This window comes from Muscardinus avellanarius (assembly GCF_963383645.1).
Source record: "Muscardinus avellanarius genome assembly, chromosome: 14".
Taxonomy (NCBI): Eukaryota; Metazoa; Chordata; class Mammalia; order Rodentia; family Gliridae; genus Muscardinus; species Muscardinus avellanarius.
In genome coordinates, this window is record NC_137800.1 from 36,366,027 (window position 1) to 36,372,735 (window position 6,709).

The window sequence follows — 6,709 nt, forward strand, 5'->3', positions numbered from 1 at the left end:
CCCGGCTAATTTCCTCTTTTATAAATGGAAAAAACTCTGTAAATTCTAAATCAGGGGTTTCAATCTTTCTTTCTACTGAAATCACCTAGGCTGTACCCCCAGAAATTCTGATTAAATGCTCTAAGGTGAGCCTAGGCACAGAGATAGTAACAAGTTCCCTCTGTCCCCATGCCAGCAATTCCAATGTAAGAAAAGAAAAAGAAAAAAGAAGTGAGAACACTTCTTTAAGATAATTATTTCTGAAAGATAGTCTTAATGGGCTTAACAATGACATGAAAACATATATGGTGAAGAGCCAGTTTAAGTACGTGACAAGAAAATTGAACCTAATATGATGACACCTGACATATAAGACACGAGAAGAAACTATTATCATTGGTGAAGCAGTGTAAACTGAAAAAGGCCTTCTTAGAAGGTGGAAATAAGACTTAAAGCCTTGGAATGTTAACCTAATTGCCAACAAGACATTGGTAAAATAATTACAAATATCATACAGCTGTAAAAATAATTTTAGAGAAAAATCCAATGACATAGGACAGTACTTGCCACTTATAGAGGGAAAAACACACTTTAAAAATGGAAATGACAGCCGGGCGTGGTGGTGCACGCTTGGAATCCCCACGCTTGGGAGGCTGAGACAGGAGGATCGCGCTGGTTCAGAGCTAGCCATGCTGATTTAAGAGACCCTGTTTCCAAATAAAAAAAAAAAAGTTAAAAAATAGGTCTGGGAGTGTAGCCCGTGGAAGTGTATCCCGGAGGTCCGGAGGTAGAAGGGCTTCCAGGAACCCCAGTACCACCAAAAAAAAAAAAAAAAAAAAAAAGGAAATGACCAGCAGTTTTAACTTGGGTCCATATGTTGAGTTTCAGGTAGTTAATATGTGATAAATAACCTTTATCATTGCACATGAACATGTGTGTATGTGAGAGAGAAAGACATAAAAAGATGAGGAGAATAAGGTAGAGAGGGAAAGATTTCTTTTGAGGAGAGGTTTCAAAGATTTTATCATATTCTCAAAATATACCCCAATCTGGATGAAGAACACACTGTAAGAACCCTATCTTGAAATAAATGACTAAGTATTAATATCTACTATTCTAAATAACTGGACATGCATTGACTTTGATTTTCAGAGTGTTATAAGGTACACATTTACAAATCCTTTGTCATATATCTTTAAGATATATATCTTGAGATACTCTTTGCCCCAATTTTGAGAATTTATTTTATGAAAAAAATCCAGAAAGCTCAGAACATATTCAGCTTCAATGTTGTCCATTTATTCCACTATTGTTTATCATAGCAAAAGAAAGAAAAAAAGAAACCACTAAATAAGAAGCCATGTTAGTAAGAAGTTGCAAATATAGAACAATACTGCCTTACAAAATAGTATGTTTCCATTTGAATAAAAGTAAAGAAACTGAAGAAAAGCTAAAAAGGCAAGAGCAAATTTTAACTCTGCTACTTACAATATGATTTTGCACAATTTAATCAATTAAGTTTATTTTTCTTCTGTAAAACTGGAGAAAGATCCGCCGGGCTTGGTGGCACACGCTTGTAATCCCTGTGCTTGGGAGGTGGAGACAGAAGGATCGCGCAGGTTCAAAGCCAGCCTTGCTGGCTTAAGAGACCCTGTATCCAAATAAAAATATAAAATAGGTCTGGGAGTGTAGCCCGGAGGTAGAAGGGTTCCATCCCCAGTACCACCAAAACAAACAAACAAACAAACAAACAAACAAAACAAAACTGAAGAAAGATCCAACTTCCCAATGATCAGGATTGAGCCTGTATTGAATGCTAATAAGGGCAGTATTAATTGCTAAGAAGAAGTTTTCATACTTAGGCAGAACAATAAAATCCTTTTCTCTGTCTCTAAGCTGTCAGCCAAAAGGCTGCAATCAAGGTTGACCTTGGTCAGATAAAGTTGGCTGTTAGCCCAGCTAAACACTACACCTACACTTAGAAAAAGAATTATACAGACTCTCACAACAGATTACAGTTAAAAGATGAAAAAGCAAGCTATATTAACCCAATATTAATCACTAATAACATGAAATAGTTACAGCTTCTATACTTTAAAAGACTATATTTCTGTGTTTTTCTTTTATTATAAAACAAATTTTCAATATAATAGGTAACTTCTAGCAGACAGAGATAAGGAAGAGCTGAGAACTCACCAAGGACACAGGGGGACAATACTTAGCTTTAAACTTAAGAATAAAATAAAGCCAAGACAAAGCTGGCTTTTACCATGCAGTGCCAGACTTTGCTAATCAAGTAACATTTTAATCAGTGATGTCAGACCTGTCTGGCCCTGTGAGGATGAACAAAGAAAGCTAACTAAAAGAAAAGGCTTACACGGCAGAGATGACTGGCAGGCTTGCACTGGCTTTTGGTGGGAGAAGAATAATATTGGCTAAGTAGGATGGAAGGAAGGAGACAATAAATCCTTATAAAAAATGTTGTGTTGGGAGACTTCATTGTCTTACTTTCAAGGCATCGCCTTTGACATAGTGCTTTGATTGTTCTGTCCCTTCTTTCTACCTTTGTAATAAAACTTGGCTTAAGCTTGCAGCAGTGTAGCTCTGGTTATTTTTTTCTAAACCAGCTAAGAACAAGAACCCACAGCAACATCTCAAACGTTATACCAGGCTTACTGTGAAGATTTGATAAGATCATATGTGCAGCGACAGTCTCCCTAAATTTCTGAATCAAGAACCTCTCTTGAGAAATAATGGGCTCCTACCTACTTAACACTCAGATTTTAAGCAGAAATCTGAATGTTAAGTAGGTAGGAGTGATAAGAGTCTTAACTTTTCCAAAGAGCCCATTCTAGGCAGGGGCATCAACAAGTGAAGGCCTGTTTAAAATACCACTCAGGCTGAGATAGAAGGATTGCAAGTTCGAGGCCAGCTTCAACAACTTAGTGAGACGCTCAGCAAGGTACCAAGATCCTGTTTTAAAATGAAAAATAAAAAGGGCTTAGAATGCAGTTGGAAAGTAGAATGCCCCTGGGTTCCATCCCGGTACCAACAAAACAAAACAAAAAGTCCAGTTACGAGGCTATACTATGTAATTAGATCTGATGATAGCAAGAGTGGAAAGCCCAGCGCGGTGCATGCTTGTAACCCCAGCATTTGGGAGACTGAGACAGGAGGATCGCGGTTCTCAGACAGTGTCAGTTACTTGGTGAGGCCCTTTGCAACTCAATGAGACCCTGTTTCAAAATAATAATAATAATAATAATAATAATAATAATAATAATAATAATAATAATAATAATAATAATAATAATAATAACAACAGGGCTGGGTGTGTAGCTCAGAGGTAGAATGTCCCTGGATTCCATCTCCAGTACCGCAAAAAAAAAAAAAAAAAAAAAAAGTGGAGAGTGTCGACAGACATTTATAAATAGAATCTATTGGATTTGATTACTAATTGGAAATTCAGTTGAGAAAAGGAAGGTGTTATTTCCAAACTTTTGGCAGGCAATACAGAGGTGCCATCTGCAGAGATGAGGATTCCTGGAGGAAGAACTGGCATAGAGGGGAGGGAGGTGGAAATGACGGGTCCGTTTTGAACTTGCAGAGTTTGAAATACATAAGCGCTATCCAAGTGGAGGACCAATTAGCGGATTTATGAATCTAAGCGGGCTAAGAGGGAAGATACAAAGTTGGGAGAAATCATGGGGAATAAAGTACCCTGAAGAACACTAACACCGAGCACAGGGACCCAAGGGCTTGGCTCAGCTGAGCCCCTGAAACCCGGAGGGCAACGTCACGGAAGGGAAGGAACAATATTTGAACTAAGTTGTGCCTCTTTTCTAGGTCAACCCTCCTTCTTAATGGCCTTTAAATGCGTCAAATAATGCTTTATTCTAAAAAAAAAATTTTTTTTTCACAAGGGGAGATAGGAAGTGCGTGTCCCCAGGCAGCAGAGACGGGGTGCACTGCTGTGGGGCGTAGCGGGACCGGAGGCCGAAGGCAGCACACCAGACCACGGAGCCGGCAGCTGCCATCGTGGGCCCCGGCAGCACCAGCTCCTTTCCGGGGCTTCGAGCTCAACCGGTGAAGAATGCTCAAGTCCGAGGAGAAACGCTGGGGTCGGTCCCGGGCAGAAGCACTTACCATGCCCGCAACTGGGCTGTGCAGGGATGACGACGTCAGCTTCCTGGATCGTCGGCTTGACAGGAAGTGACGTCACCGCCAGCTGCTCGCAGGGCTCGGGCGGCCGACTACAATTCCCAGCATGCCCCGCAGTACTACGTCATGGAGCGGGGGCCTCACAGCATCTTCTCGCGGAGCGCTAGAGAGGCGGGACACAGATGACTTATTTTCAAGACATTTTGTTGCTTGAGTCTTTTGAACTCTATAGGTGGTCACAACTCCACCGGTGTGCTTTAGGAAATGGATTCGAACTCTTCCTCCCGCTCTCCCGCAGTGTACTCGGAATGGATTCTTCCGTTCCTATGGCAACGCATCACAATACTCCCAGCTGTCTGCAGAAGGTTCCAAGGCTCCTGCAGCCTGGCCCCAGGCGGGAAGCCCTAGCACTGGAGGGCGGCCCCGAGCCATAGCGGCCCCCGCAGCGGAGTTAACCCTCGCTGGAGCTGGGACGAGCTGATCTCAGCTGTCGGATCAGGTGGCCTTCAGAGAGGTGACTTGGTCCTCGCAGACCTCAGGTGTTGTCCTTTATATACTGTCCTACTCTGAGCTTCAGCTTTTCCTCCCTAATAGGAATCAGTGTTCTCATCACTTTAGCCAGAGGTTTTCTGTACTTTCTTCATCCCCACCCCCACGCCACCCCGCAGACTTTATTCATTCTTTTCAAAGGGAACTTGCCATATTCCATGGTGTTATACTTGTTTTCTTGTTTACTAGATTGTCACCTCCCTGAGGACAGGATCTATGTTGTTGTTGTTGTTTTTTTTTTTTTTTGAGTCTCATTTTCCCTAGCTTTTACCATCAAACTTATATGGAGGAGAGGTTTGCAAAATATGTTAAATGAACGTATGAATGATTTCGTAAATGTTGCTCAAGAAGAGTTTCGTGAACTATTAAAGGCAAAAACTTGCGAGGCTTGGTGGCACACACTTGTAATCCCAGTACTTGGGAGGCTGAGACAGGAGGATCTCAGGTTCGCGGCCAGCCTCAGCTACTTAGTGAGACCCTGTTTCAAAATAAATAATAATTGGAAAAAATGGGGCTAGTGGGTGTAGCTTAGAGGTGGTAGAATGCCCCTGGGTTCAATCCCCAGTACCTAAAAAAAAGAAAAGAAAAGAAAAGAAAAAGAAACAAAAGGCAAGAACTTTTCTCCCTTCTTTCATTCCTCACTTGTGTGTCAGACACTGGAAATACCCTGGTTAAAAACTGATATAATGGCAGCAGGGTGTGTGTGTGTGTGTGTGTGTGTGTGTGTGTGTGTGTGTGTTGGTTCACAGCTGCAATCCCAGCTCCTGGGGAGGCGAGGCAGGAGGATCGTTTGAGCCTAGCTATTCAAGTCCAGCCTTGGCAACGTAGCGACGACCCCCATCTCAAACAGTTGGTAAAGAGCTCGGCATGGTGGTGCTCACCTGTACTTGGCAGGCTGACACGGGAAGATCATAGGTTCCAGGACAGCTTCAGTAACGCAGTGAGACTCATCAATCTAAGGGACAGACCTTGTATCAAAACAAAAAAAAAAAAGCCAGGCGTGGTGGTGCACGCTTGTAATCCCAGCATTCTGGAGACTGAGACCTGGAGGATCACGGTTCGTGGACAGCCTCAGCTACTTAGTGAGGCCCTCTGCAACTCAGTGAGACCCGGTTTCAAAATAAAGAATAAAAAATAGGGCAGGGGGTGTAGCTCGGTCGAATGCCCCTGGGTTCCATCTCCAGACCTGCAAAAAAATAAAAAATAAAAAAAAGGACTGCAGGTGTGGCTCAGAGGTAGAATGCCCCTGGGTTCTATCCCCCAGTACAGGGGAAAAAAGAAAAGAATCAAACTCCTATCAAGGCTCCTGCTTTGGAGCCAACACTTTAGTGGGGAGAAAAAATGAAAGGATTCCTATACTGCAAATTAAAATGATGACCCGTAAGAATGAAGGCTTGGAAGGAGATGGACATGGCACTGTGAGGGAAGAGATGAAAGAAATGTTAAATTGAGCAGCCCAAAAGATCAGTATTAATTGGGCAAGGGAAGGGGTTACCTGCCTAAAGTAAAACATGCAATGGGAAATAGGAGAGAGAGCCCCACCTCTGAACTGAAAGAAGACAAGCGCACCCAAGTATCCAGGGACAGGTTCCCATGGTGATGAATGAGACTGGCTGACAGCTGAACTTCTAGGCCATTCAAAGGATTTGAGTCCCTGGAGCAGCACAGAAAACCTTTAGTTGGGCAGTTGAAATAAGCTTTAACTCATGCAGCACATGGTTTAAATGACTGATGTGCAGTCTTCAAGCATACCTGATAAGAGGAAGAGGTAGGGTAGGGGAGTGGTGGTGTATGTTCTTATGCTTTAGTTAGACTGAATCTTCACTTGCCTTTTGTGTTACCCATTAGCAATGTGAGCAGAGTTTCACATAGGGAAGGCTTCCTGGGAGTTACTGAACCAGCTTGCTCTAAATTTAAGGGAAAAAATCCTTACCTTTGTTCCTTATTAACCAGGCAACAAACCCAGTGCCTAGCTCATAGTTGGTGCTTAAAAACATTAGGATGAGATAGAAGCAGATAT